The sequence below is a fragment of the Oryctolagus cuniculus genome, chromosome 3 (genome assembly GCF_964237555.1).
Source record: "Oryctolagus cuniculus chromosome 3, mOryCun1.1, whole genome shotgun sequence".
Taxonomy (NCBI): domain Eukaryota; kingdom Metazoa; phylum Chordata; class Mammalia; order Lagomorpha; family Leporidae; genus Oryctolagus; species Oryctolagus cuniculus.
In genome coordinates this window covers 168,921,959-168,936,335 of record NC_091434.1, presented here as the reverse complement: position 1 = coordinate 168,936,335, position 14,377 = coordinate 168,921,959, and the positions used below count along the sequence as shown (strand labels likewise).

The following is a 14,377-nucleotide window of genomic DNA, read 5'->3' as shown; positions in this document are numbered from 1 at the left end:
TCAGGGCTGATTTTCGAATGTTGTGTGCTAACAATCAATCAACGTTCAAATAGTCTTTGGAGACTTTGATTTTTCATCCCATTCGTGAACCCTCTCCTTGGCTTTGGAAAGTTATTTCATGTTTTGTTGTGTTTGTGTGTGTGTAAAATTGATTGTTTATGAGATATTGGAGATTTAGGGGTAGATATTTGTAAAATACTTTGGACTTAGAACATACTGGCTTACTGTTTGCAAATTGTAAATTAGTTCAAGTAAATTTATTTTCTAATAATTTCCCCTAAGTCTGTGAAAGATTTAGTTTGTCAGAACCAATCTTAGTTATTGGTAGAAAAAAATGGTGTTAACTGACACCTACAGCGTCAGCTTATCCGTAGGTCCTGCTGGGTGAGAAAGAGATGGGAGACTTCATACAGTCCCCATGCCTTTCGCCTCTCCTGCTCCACCCCTCGACTCATCCAACAAATACTGAGCACCTGCTGTGTCCAGCACTGCTCTTGACACTGCCCGTCTGACTGATAGGTGCACTGTGTGCTGTGGAATGGCAACGAGACAATAATGGGTGATTGATTTTGGACTGAGTGAGGTTCTCCTGTACTTGTTGGTTAGGAAGGGGAGATCTGGCTGTGATAGTAAAGGTGAGGGAGATGAGACGCCGCCCCAGCTCATTCCCTGGGGCAGCTGTGATTTCTCCTCAGGAGTCATGAAGTCGGTCAGCCGCATTGAGCGTTAGAGACAAGGGCTTCTCAGGTAACACTTGGAAAGCGCACATTTTTGAAAAAACTATGGATTTCAAACTTTTTGCACCAAAATACACTTTTTTTTTTTTTGACAGAGTGGATAGTGAGAGAGAGAGACAGAAAGAAAGGTCTTCCTTTTGCCGTTGGTTCACCCTCCAATGGCCGCCACGGCCGGTGCGCTGCGGCCAGCGCACTGTGCTGATCGAAGCCAGGAGCCAGGTGCTTCTCCTGGTCTCCCATGGGGTGCAGGGCCCAAGCACTTGGGCCATCCTCCACTGGCCTCCCTGGCCACAGCAGAAAGTTGGCCTGGAAGAGGGGCTACCGGGAAAGAATCCGGCGCCCCGACTGGGACTAGAACCCAGTGTGCCGGCGCCGCAAGGTGGAGGATTAGCTTATTGAGCTGTGGCGCTGGCCCCAAAATACACTTTTAATTCTGTTTTCTCATGGACTTTTTGAAGTGTCCTCAAGTAGTTACAGCGGAGGGTCCCAAGGTGAATAAAAGTTCTTGCCCTTTATGAAGCTTCCTGCTTACTAAGACTGTTGAAAGAGGTTCGTGGTTAATTCACACTAGATAGGAAGTGAACCTCTCTCTCCTTGCCAGAAGCTGTTTTTTTTTTTTTTCCTAAAGATTTATTCATTTGAAAGTGTTGAGAGAGAGTGAGACCTCTCCCTCCCACCTCCTCCATCCCCCCATCCCCAAATCCACTGGTTCACTCTCCAAACGGCCGCAATGGCTGGAGCTGAAGCCAGGATCCAGGAGCTTCCTCTGGGTCTCCCACATGGGTGCAGGGGACCAAGCACTCGAGCCATCCTCTGCTTCCCTCCCAAACGCACTAGCAGTGAGCTGAATCAGAAGTGGAGCAGCAGGGACTTGAACTGGTGCCCACGTGGGATGCTTGGCCCTGCGGGCAGCGGCTTCACCCGCCTCACCACAGTGCTGGCCCCTGGAAGCTGTCGGCTGCTGTGCCACACTCTTGGCTTTCCTTCCAGTTTGCTTGCAGTCCTTCGTCTGCCTCCTTTGCTGGTTCCCTCTTAGTGATCTTGTCCAAGCACATGGCTTTGAAATCATTGTCCAGCTGCCTGTGACCCCCATGGTATCGCTAGCCCCAACCTTTCCCCAGAACTCCCGGCTTTGATAGACAGCTGCCTACTTGAAATCCCCACGTGGAGATTAACATCTCCCAAACAGACCTTCGTGTTCTCGCCCAGACTTCCTTCTCCTCTCCGTCTTTCCCAGGATGTGGCACAGGGAATCAACCCCCAAACCGGGGATTCGCCCTTGTTTCCTTTGTCGCCTTAGTTAGGCTCTCGCATCTCTGAAGCATGTCTGAACTGTTCCTTTCGGGTCCGTCACTGCTGTGCCTGCAGTGCAGAAAGCTGTTGTCTCAAAACCGCACCTGCTGTGGGAGCGTCTCAACTTGGCCCTGACTTGCACTCCTGTCCCCGATGCTGCACTGCGCCTATGGAAGACCCTGTCGTCTTTGGAGAAAGGTGGAAGACCCATTGACTTCCTGTCACATCGCTGTGATGGCTTTCCACCCATGGTTTCTAGGATGTAACTGAAGTAGCTCCCTTGGCCCCTGAGACACCGGGTGACTGGTCCCCGTCTGCTGCCTCTCTAGCATCGGCTCATCTCATCACCTTCTCCACTCTTCCCCTCCTTAGCCACTGTGACCGTTATCTTTGCAGAAGGCAGGCTCCAGGGACCCTGTCCCTTGTCCGTACTCAGCTGAGCCTCCTGCTCCCAGGATGGTGCCTGCTTCCTAGCGAGTGCTTATTAGTAAGTGTTGGTTTAGTTAGTTTAGAACAGACTCCAATATCCACTTTAAAAGTAGCCACTTTTGCTCTTCTGGAATAGAATTCTATAAATTTAATTTAGGTGAAATTTATCGACTGTTTGCTTCACAGATAATTAGGATATGTATTTTGATAGGACAAAAGTAGATAAACAGTTTAGAGGTTTTGTGTATATAAAACTAAATATGTAGACTAGGAAGAAGGCAAAAACAGTATAAAAGAAACCTAGATGCTAATGAGATTAAATGTGGTACGTAAATTGGTGTGAGAATACCTTTTGATACAAGTATCTTTAAAATTGGAATTTGTTCTAAAATATGGTTTCTAGGTAGGTTTTTATGTGTGCTAAGTTATAGAGGATGATAATGAGGAAATAGTATAGGTAACAGTTCAGTAATATTTATTATGCATTATATATTCTGGTAAATTCTTTATATAGCTCAGCTCATTTAGCCCTCAGAGCCCTTTGAGGAAAGGGCTGTTATCAACCCATGTTGCATAGAAGGAACTAGAGACTTGAGGTGATGATGAATTATTACACAGCTGGAGTTGCATTCAAGTCTCCAAAGCAAATGCTGCCAGCCACTCTGTTTTATTGTCGCTGGAATGAGGCCTTGCTTCATTCGTAGAAAGGATGTGGCTGAAGTTAGTTGGAGGGAGGGAGCTGGCTTTTACTGGTGTTCTCTTTGAGCTCAGGAACCAGCCTTCCATCTGTAAGTAAGAACCAAGGACATTGGTTCTTGTGGCTGTTTCTCACGTTAGCTCTCATTCAACAGTGAGTTGAAGGAGAGCGAATGTTTTCCTTCTTGTGTTGGTTTCTTACACTGCTACTTTGAGGTGAGAGGCTTTTTGTGAATGGCCGTCACAGTGATGGCCTGCAGGGCAGGATACTGATGTCATGAGAAGCTCAGGTTCCACTTCCCATTCTAGGTTTGATGTGCTGACTGGTGAACTCTTTGCAACACGCCCAGCCGAGGCCAGCCTGGACACTAAAAGCTCTTAGGAGGTCACTTGCATGTTGTTGGTCAGGCTAGAGTTGTCCTCTCTACACGATAGCCACCATCTGGCCAGTAGAAGTGAATCCCAGCTCTTCACTTGCACTAGCCATGTTTCTTGTCAGTAACTGTGCGAGGCTGATGACTGCCATACTGGACCGTGCAGAGATGGCACATGTCTGTCACTGCAGAAGGTCCCACTGCACAGCTGTAGTTAAGAGTACACCAATGCTTGGCACGGCGAGCGCTGCTGGTGTGGCTGAGGGTGTAGAGCCTGGAAGCTGTGCGTGTGTGTGCGTGCATATGTGTGTGTGTGTGTGTGTGTGCATGCACGTGACCTGTTTCCTGCCTCTTCCATATCCCAACCACGCGGGCATTATCGGTTAGTGGAAACTTCAGGGAACATTCCCCCGCAGTCTGTTATCTTTCCCTCAGTCTTTGGCACAGCTTCCTGACCTGTTCTGGGTGTGCTGCAGGTTCTGACTGCCTAGACTCGAGCTCGCTCTAATTACCTGTGTGGCGCCATGAGCCTTGCAAGTACTTTTCTTCCTGATTGCACTGTCGTGTGGAAAAGACTTGGCAAGGCTAACAGGACAGGCTCTTGCATACAACATGATTTCCTCTGCCGACCTCACCCAAGAAAAGCGCTAAGATTTGACACATGCGTTTGAAATGAGCTTGCCTTTAGGTGAAGAACGCAATTAGACTATGATTGTATAAATTAACAATGATTTGTTCTTCTTGGAACTAAAAAAATATGTTGATAAAAGTTGAAAGCCTTGAAATTTATGTTCTCTTTGAGTTGTCTCATTTAGAGGTTTTAGTTAGTACTCAATAGATTTCTTATGATTTATAATTTAGATGTGCAGTGAAATAATTTTTCCATCCTACAAAAATGCATTGATGAAAATGTCACCAGCCTTTTCTACATTTTTCAGTGTCAAGTAAATTATATATTAAATATGAGTTGAATGTTTAATATTTATTAAAATGCTTTCTTCCTCATAGGGCTCTTATTCATACCAGCCCTAGGCTACTCATATGTGTGAATATAGGGTAATGTGTTTGAGGGGGCTGCAAGCCCCAGGATTGCTATATACAAGAACTAAGTTTTGTCACATGCATTTTTTTCTTAAGATGCATTTATTTATTTGAAAGGCAGAGTGACAGCGAGGAAGAGACAGAGAGAGATAGATCCTCCATCTGCTCGATTACTCCTCAAATGGCTACATTGGTCAGGACTGGGCCAAGCCAAGGCTAGAAGCCTGGAACTCCTTCCAGGTCTCCCACGTGGCTGGTAGGAGCCCAAGCACTTGGGGCATCTTCTGGTGCTTTCTCAGGTGCATTAGCAGGGAGCTGGATCAGAAGCAGAGCATCCAGGACTCAAAGCTGTGCTCATATGGGAAGCTGGCGTCACAGGTGGCAGCTTAGTCCTCTGTGCCACATCGCCAGCCCCACGTATTTGGCTTTTAGAATGGAGTTTATAGTGTAAGAAGAGGAGTTGCTCCAGTGGCTTCCTTGAGACTGTTTTTTTGCCAAACCTTGAACCTGATCAATGACTCGTTGCCGTAAGTATTTGCATGTAAAGCTCCTTGGGCAAAATAATACTGAGTGTGACACACAGCAGATTGTAATGCCACTGTAATAAATGAATGTGCTGTGAAGAACTTAACTGTGTCCTCGCTACCTCACATTCTTTGCTGCATTATCTCAATTATGTCAGGTCTGCTTTTCAGCAGGTAAGTTCTTAGGCTGCCATAAGGCGATGCCATCACATGTGGTTAGAAACCTAGCTTTTCATTAATGTCTTGCATCTTTTGATTTAAGAAAAAACCAATGTTGGGTATTGATTTTTTTTTTCCTTTCCATCCTGATCTTTTGGTTTTTCTGTCTTTAGGTGAGGTCAGACCTCTCGTGTTAGCCTGTTCCTGTTGCTGAAGGAATTGTGTCCTCAAATCAATATGAAAAACCCAGACAGGAAATTATATTAGGAGGCTATTTGTTGTTTTCCTAAGCCACTAGCAACCAGGTGGAAATGATGAATCTGGAAAAAAAGACAAATGGGCTCACTTTTATTATTATCCCTCCAGCGCAAGTTTCTCTGAAAATTTCTTGTCATTGTGAAAAATAAGAAAGATTTGCCAATTTGTGTTAAGTATATCACTGAGATCACTAAGTATCTGGCAGCCTTACAAATTGCGGGAAACCAATTCGAGCAGGAAATAGCACAGCCCAAAGTAAACCGCCAGTTTGGGGAAACAGACGCATCTATATGTTCCATGTATTTTTCTCCCAGAACCTGGCCCTCCTCATTATTTTTAAGTGGCTCTCTAAGGCTCATTTAGACATAGTAACGCTGTGGGCAGAGTTGAGAGTAAACAAGCTATGCCCGTGCCTCTGGCTGGGTGGCTGGGGGCGCGAGACGGGGAGGCAGTGGCAGCATCCAGGTTTCCAGCTTTTTTTTGTTTGTTTGTTTTTTGTTTGTTTGTTTGTTTGTTTTTGACTGGCAGAGTGGACAGTGAGAGAGAGAGAGAGAGAAAGGTCTTCCTTTTCCTTTGGTTCACCCCCCAATAGCTGCTGCGGCCGGCGCACTGCGCTGATCCGAAGCCAGGAGCCAGGTGCCTCTCCTGGTCTCCCATGGGGTGCAGGGCCCAAGCACCTGGGCCATCCTCCACTGCACTCCCGGGCCACAGCAGAGAGCTGGCCTGGAAGAGGGGCAACCAGGACAGAATCCGGCGCCCCGACTGGGACTAGAACCTGGTATGCCGGCGCCGCAGGCGGAGGATTAGCCTAGTGAGCTGCGGCACCGGCCAAGGTTTCCAACTTTCAACGCATGAAACTGTCCATGGCAGTGCCTCAACTCTGTACTTTCTTGGAGTATATGTTGTAATGGATCATTTGCCTGATAGGAAGAAATGTCTGCACCATGACATCAAAGGTACCACTTGTAATTGTCTAGCCAGTGGATTCTGTTCTGAAGAAGAAATCCATACAGTCCACATGTGCTGGATGATCAGGAACTCATGTTGTTAGTTCTGTCAGTCAGCCGGTATTGGTCTGGTAGCCATCTCTTCTACACATGTGTTTTACTTATTTATTTTTTGTTTATTTGAGACAGGGAGGGAGGCAGGAAGAAGATAGGGAGGAGAGAGAGAGAGAGAGAGAGCGAGCGAGCTCATCTGTTGGTTCATTCTTCAAACACTCACCACAGCTGGGGCTGGGCCAGGCTGAAGCCAGGAGCCGATCACGTAGACTGGTTTCCCACATGGGTGCAGGGACCCAACTACTTGTGCTGCCTCCCTGGGTGTGCATTAGCAGGATGCTGGAATTGGGAGGGGAGCTGGGACTTGAACCCAAGGCACTCCAGTGTAGGATGTAGACATTCCGAAGTGCATCTTAACTTCTGTGCGAGACAGCCCTCCCGGGCAGTGACTGATGGCTTCAAGGAGCTATCAGTTTGTTCAGAGCATGTTTAACAGCATAGTGCACTGAGTCTGGATTATTACCCTTTTTCTGCTCTGTTAATATTTCTGAGGGAGTGCGTGGTAGAATTTCAGAGGTCTGGAGAGTGCCACTGGAACTGGGCAGACAGGGGTGGAAGTGGACTGGAGCCACACCCTCAGAGTAGGAGGGCGGGCAGGGTGTTGGTGCAGAAGGCAGTGCTGCAGGGCCAGTGCACATGCCGGGTTAGTTCAGAGAAAGGTTTTAGGTAAGTCTAGTAGGTGCGTAGGTTGGGGAAGTGAAGGGTTCATTTTTTTTAAGGATTTATATATTTATTTATATATTTATTTGAATATTTATATATTTATTTGCAAGTCAGAGTTACAGAGAGGGAGACACAGGGAGAGAGAGTTTTTCCATTCCCTCCCTAGATGGGCTCAGTGGCCAGGAATGAGACATACTGAAGCCAAGGAGCTAGGGCTTCTTCCAGATCTCCCACATGGGTGGCAGGGGTCCAAGCACTTGGGCCATCTTCTGCTACTTTTCCCAGTCCATTAACAGGGAGCTGGATCAGATGTGGAGCATCTGAGACAAGAAGCGGTTCCCGGCCGGCGCCGCAGCTCACTAGGCTAATCCTCCGCCTTACGGCGCCGGCACACCGGGTTCTAGTCCCAGTCGGGGCGCCGGATTCTGTCCCGGTTGCCCCTCTTCCAGGCCAGCTCTCTGCTGTGGCCAGGGAGTGCAGTGGAGGATGGCCCATGTCCTTGGGCCCTGCACCCCATGGGAGACCAGGAGAGGCACCTGGCTCCTGCCATCGGATCAGCGTGGTGTGCCGGCCGCAGCGCGCCGGCTGCGGCGGCCATTGGAGGGTGAACCAACGGCAAAGGAAGACCTTTCTCTCTCTCTCTCTCTCTCACTGTCCACTCTGCCTGTCAAAAAAAAAAAAAAAAAAAAAAAAAAGCAGTTCCCGTCTGGTGCTTTACCTGTTGTGCCATGACGCTAGCCCTAGGGGTTTAATTTTACCCTGTAAGACCTAGGTGGCTACTGAACAGTTGCATCTGATTTTAGGATGCAAGGTTAGAAAGTTGCATTAATTGCTCCTTCAGATATACCTTGATATTAATAACCTTTTCATGGCTAGAAAGGAAGTGCTGATCTTCTCAATGATAAATTTATGTTCAACAAGGGCATCTGAATGCTAAGGATATTTTCCACTATGGTACTAAATAGAGCTGTTTGCATTTTCAGTGAAAAGAATAAGCAGCTCATAAACATCTTATTTATCCTAAACTGATCCTTTAGCAAAATAGCAACCACAACTTCAGCCAAAGTTGCTCTCAGTATTTGAGGCACCGTGGTGGTGTAGGACATACTAGATGACTGCTGGGCAGGCAAGTGGAATCATGCAGGTGGGCTCTTCAAAGCGTGATGTAGAGGATGAGTGGAAGCCAGAGATGGTCTGGGGGGAAGTGGCAAAGGCAGAGCAGGCCTTGGGGGGACTTGGTGATCAAGGCTGCGGGGCTGGGTAGCGGCAGTCCTGGCCCAGGCTCAGTCCCTTGCCCTTGGTTCAGGGCACTTCCCTCTGTGCCACTGGATCCATCACTCTCAGTGCTGTATTGCTTTGTTTTAGAGAAACCAAAAATGTAAACTGGCTTCATTTCAAAGTCGAGAGGAGGACCTCCAAAACCTTCTTGCTGTGTAACAACTCAGTGACAATATAGTTTATTTTTCATGGCATTATGGGATGGCCAGCCGGGAGTCAAGGAGAAGAGGGTGCCCCAGGAGAGGAAGGAATTCTGGGGAGAGAAGCTTTGTGGGTTCTGAAATGTCAGTAGTCACACCTTCCAGTGTTTTCTGTGTCTAGAAACTTCTGCCATCGCCTTCCTCTGCAGGGATTAACCTGTGGCCTCAGCTGCCTCCTGTGAAATCCGCAGTGGCCCCTGCCCTTGCAGCCCCGTAGCTTACTTTACCTTACCTTGCTTCAAGATGGGCCAGCCATTCCCTACTTGTGCCTAAGTGAGAGACAAAGCAGCAGCTAGTTTGGTGCCTTGTAAAATGTCGACTATGACAGAACTCCGTTAGCTGGAAGCTGGCACGGGCGTTGCCCTGGTGGCTTCAGTGACAGTGGGGATAAAGAGAGAAGCCATGTTAATGAAACTTGGCATTTCATTTCAGGGTGAGTCGTGGATTATCAGATTGTACTTTCTCGTAGAACACTTGTTACTGGGCATAGCAATCAGGTAAATTATGGATATCACCAATAATATGTATTACAAACCTGAAGATAAAACAACTATAAAGTATACCTCTTATCCTTATGCTTCAAGATTTATGAGGTGAAATAGCTGACACTGGTTATGTGAGTGGGTCTAATGGAATATAAAACTAGGATGTACCGTGCACGGAACTACTATTTTTGATTTAAACTTAATACAGCAGTAAAACAGACAGTTGACAATATTTTTGCTTTTCTTGGAATGTAGCTTAACTTTGAGGGCATCATCTGGATGGCCCGTACCTCTTCAGTCGCCCAAGGGAATTTCAAGTGTGTGTTTTTCCTGTTGCAAGCAGAGGTGTTCAGAATCAATCCAGTGACTTTTTGCAGGTGTCAACCAAACAGTAGCTTATTGTTGATGACGATGCTATTTCTCCTTGTAATTTTTTTTTTTTAAGTCAGGCTTGACCGGGCTTCCCTTCACTGTTTCTTGTCTCTGGTTTATTCAGAGGTACTGATACAAGGTACCTTATTAGGCCAACATAGTGCTACCGGGATACAATAAATGGTTTTCCTGTCCCCCTTTTAAACTTGGGGTGCCCCAGGGCTACTTGCCACTGTTGACAGCCGTCTAGGTACTTGCAGTTCCCTGAAAAGCCTTGCGAACCCATGTGGATCACGATAGTAAGGATCTTCAACTTTTGTACAGAATTGCCATGGCGTCTTAAGACATTCTGTTTCTGCGAGCCCCTGGTTCCCCTGAATGAGTGGTTAATTGAAATACGGGTTTTAATTAGCCAGCATCAAATGACTGGAGCTTGAAATTGCTGTCAGTTACAAGGTAGTAATGATAACTGGCTTGTTACTCTAGAGATAGGAGGTGGTTGGGATGTCTTACAGGTTGTGTGGCTGTGAGGTGCACAGCCGCTGCTGGAAGCCAGCCTATCTGTCCTCACCCCGTTGGAGGGACTGCTTTCCTCCTGTGCGGTGTGTTGAGTGCTGTACCTCGGCCCCTGGCTTCAAGAGCCTCTCTTCTTTCTTTTCATGTTTGCTGGTCCACCCCCGTTGTTGCTGTAGTGCTACATTGAGGGGAAGCCACAGACCTTGCTGTGTATTTGATGAGCAGCCGTGGAGCCTTTACTCAGCATTTTCCTTTTCTGTATTTCAAGTTTTACAACTTCTCCCACCCCTGGTGTCTGTGCCCTGATCTGGCCATCGTCCTCTCTCTCCTGCCTTGCTCTAACCATCTCTTGCTCGGGGTCCCTGCCTTCAGCCTTACATTTGCCGACCTATTCTCACTGCAGTCCTAGTACTCTTTGCAAAGTGGGAAGCCAGTCATGTCATTCCTGTGTTGAGAATGCTGCTCCTCCACCTGCTGGCTCTCCTGTTCCTGCCCTCCCCTGCCCCATCCCACCTGCTTGTTGTCTGGCCAACTCCTTCTCATTGCTCAGACCCCGTCTGGAAAACACCCCACTCCCTGCCTGGGCTGGGTGCCCCTGCTCTGTGTACCCACAGTGCATGCTGCACTGCTCCGATCAGAGCTTTCTCACAGTCCCTGAGTTGTGCATTGATAGGCAAAGTGGGACTGAAGACTGTCTTAGAGACTTGAAGAGGTTTCTCTTCCTTCAAGAGCTGTTTCCCCAGCCTCTCGGTGTGGACTTCCAAAATTGATAACCTTTTTTTTTTTTTTTGTAAGATTTTATTCATTTATTTGAGAGGTAAAGTTAGAGAGAGAGGGAGAGGCACAGAGAAAGGTCCTCCATCTTCTGGTTCACTCCCCAAATGGCTGCAACAGCCAGAGCTGTGCCAATCCAAAGCCAAGAGCTAGGTGCTTCTTCCGGGTCTCCCACAAGGCTGCAGGGACCCAAGCACGCGGACCATCTTCCACTGCTTTCCCAGGTGCATTAGCAGGGAGCTGGATCAGAAGAGGAGCAGCTGGGACAAGAACTAGCGCCCATATGGGATGCATGCAGTTAGATTCTTAGCCCACTGCACCACAGTGCTGACCCCTGATAATCCTTTTGACTTCCGCATTTCTTGTTTCATTAATACTACTGAGCACTGACCTGTGTTATAGTATAGATTTCATTGTCTGTAAGTCTGTGTTTCCTTGTCTGTTCTTCCAGCTGGGTTATGAAACTTTGGGAGAACAGAGTTTTCGATGCTGATCTGCTGTCCCAGTAGGCACAGCGACTGAAGGAGCTGAAGGAGATCTGCTTGTGGAATCTGATTCGTGTCAGTGTCCACCGCAGCTGGAGACAAGCAAGGAGAGAGCCATTTCTCTTAGATGGGTTCCCATGGGCCTGGGTGTGAGGATGTGTGTGAGGTGACAGGATGGTGCCCTTAACGCTGTTTGCCAGTTTCAGGTCTCAACCCTAGTGGACCCAAGGAAGCCTGATTGTGAGAGGCACTTTCTTGGCCACTACCTTGGGGAAGGGATGAGTGTGCAGAGGGGTGGTAGGGTAGAGAAGAGGCCGTGAGGTTTCTGGGTTGGAGACATTGTGTGCAAATCCATGTCTCACCCCCAGTTATTAATTTAGTTTAAAAAGGAAATATCCATGTGGTCTTGCTGAGGTTTAGGGATAGCTGAAGCAAGTTGGCCTTTCCTCCTCCTGAGTTCTTCTGCTCTCAGTCCTGTATCCTTCCTCCTTTCCTTTCCTTTCCCTTTCCTTTCCCTTACCTTTCCCTTTCCTTTCCCTTTCCTTTCCGGCAGAGTGGACAGTGAGAGAGAGAGACAGAGAGAAAGGTCTTCCTTTATGCAGTTGGTTCACGCTTCAATGGCTGCCATGGCCGGCGTGCTGCGGCCAGCGCATCGCGCAGATCCGATGGCAGGAGCCAGGTGCTTCCTCTTGGTCTCCCATGCGGGTGCAGGGCCCAAGCACTTGGGCCACCCTCCACTGCACTCCCGGGCCATAGCAGAGAGCTGGCCTGGAAGAGGGGCAACCGGTACAGAATCCGATGCCCTGACCGGGACTAGAACCCAGTGTGCTGGCACCGCAGGTGAATTATTAGCCTATTGAGCCGCGCCGCCAGCCCTTCCTGCTTTCCTTCTCCACTGGGTGACGTGAATGTGACTTTAGTCTTTTGCCTGTGGAAAAAATTTTTTTTCTTTTGTTAAAGATTTATTTATTTGAAGGGCAGAGTAACAGAAAGAGAGAGGGAGAGGGGGAGAGAGAGAGAGAGAGAGGAAGAGAGAGATCAGTCTTCTGTCTGCTGGTTCCTTCCTCAGTGGCTGCAGTGAATTGACTGAAGCCAGGAGCCAGAAGTTTCTTCCTGGTCTCCCACGTGGGTGTAGGGCCCCAAGCACTTGGACCATCCTCTGCTGCTTTCCCAGGTGCATTATTAGGGAGCTGGATCGGAAGTGGAGCAGGCAGGACTTGAACTGGCGCCCAGATGGGATGCTGGTGTTGTAGGACGTGGCTTAATCTGCTGCGCCACAATGCTGGCCCCATGCCCCTGGAAGTTTGAAGTGCGGCAGGTTAAGGCCGTCTGGGCCTAGGGCTCCAAAGCCCTGCTCCCTCCTACCATAGGACCGCCTGCTTCCTTCCTGTTGTCCTCACTGTTGTGTCCTGTGCAGCCGCCCTCATGTTCATCTCAGCTTCTGACTTCCTGAAAGGGTGGCTTTCTGCCCTCTAACACTTCCCCAGCCCCTGGATGAGCTCTTGGCAGCCTGGGGCTCTGTGTCTGGACCAGACTGTTTCATTTGTCTTCTGGTAGGAGTTGCAAGGAAGACTCACTGCCGAGTCTCCCGGACCAGGGTGGGGAGGCCTGGGCTTCTTCACCTTAGTTTTTTCTTCATCTTAGCTTTCTCTAAGACAAGAAGCTCTAAGGATTTGGCTTTGCCCTTATGGGCTTTTACTCAGTGCTTTCCGTTTTCACCTCATCCCTTGTGCTACAGACACAACGACACGTACATCAGATTGGATTTGCTCTGCATTTTGTTTGACATGGAATTCATTTTTATGTGGTTAGTATGCTCTTGATACAATGGTCATCTTGTGACTTTAAAAAGTAAGGTGAAATATTGATTGCTGTGAGCCATTTTGAAGGGGGGCTGAGGAATGATGGAAATGATGGGAATGATAGGAAAATCAGGTGCTATAATCAGGATAGATTTGACTTAAATAAAAAAAATAGTAGAGCAGAGTTTAAGTTCCACAACCACTCACTCCTTTTCTCCAAAACATTTTTTATTGTGTAACCAGCTGGGCTATGGATTCTGAATGTTTAAATAATTTATAATTATTTGAACAAATTTAAGGCATGATTATTATAACAAAATTTACCCCCCTCACCCCACCCCAACAACCCTCAGCTCGTTCCCCTTGAAACTTGCCATGGTGATGAGGCCAGTTAGCCCTGTTTTCTTTTTTGCCAGTAGAGAAAAAGAGGCTGGCCAACCAGCTTTTGTTGAATTCTTTGGGACAAGACACATACACATAGGGCAGGATATGTTTCCTTAATTGTTCTAAATACCATGCTGACTGCTTTGGGAATCTTATGGGATCAGGCCCATAAGCTGCTTGTATGTCGTCTTTAAAACTTTTTTGAAATTGTTGTTTTAATATTCAATCTCAGAAACTTCTTTGAGTATTATAAGATTATGGGAAATTATAATGCTTTTTTCATGATTATTTCTTTTTACCTTTGACATATATTATTAGTTTTTTAATAAAAACGTTTAAGAAAAACATGGAATGTATAATTAAAAATATTTTCTAATAGATTCTGATAAACATGCAAATGAGAAATTATTTCCTCTAATTCATTTTTTCCTGTCCTATTAACATTATACCTCTGCAAACACGGCCATTGCTTCATAAACCGTGTATATCTTTTCGCAAAAAAATGACATTTGGAAAAATGAAAAAGTAAACAGTGATTTCTTTTTTCCCATTGGTCGTTTTTTTTATACATTGTGGTTTATGGGGCTCTGAAACTTTTTAAGACCATGTTATATCGTGATTGAGAACCATTCTAGTCTCTCTGTCAAGTAAAATTCTTGGAGTTGGACCATCACCGAGAACTCCTTAGAGCCCATGTCTGTTGTGCCTCTGTGGGGATGATGACCAGATGCCAAGGCCAGCTGAAGTTGTCACCCGGCTTTACCTGCAGACGGGTGTGATTGTGCGTCCAGAGGAAGTGGACCCCAGTACGTCAAATGGGAAGTGGAATGGTGTTGGTTGAATCAC

The 14,377-nt window shown here is 47.2% G+C and overlaps 1 protein-coding gene across 6 annotated transcripts in view; it reads left to right on the top strand.

The window, feature by feature from the left end:
- Positions 1 to 14,377, top strand: part of CHCHD3 (coiled-coil-helix-coiled-coil-helix domain containing 3) — a 282,325-nt gene that overhangs the window by 10,656 nt on the left and 257,292 nt on the right. The gene's annotated exons all lie outside the window — the stretch shown is intronic.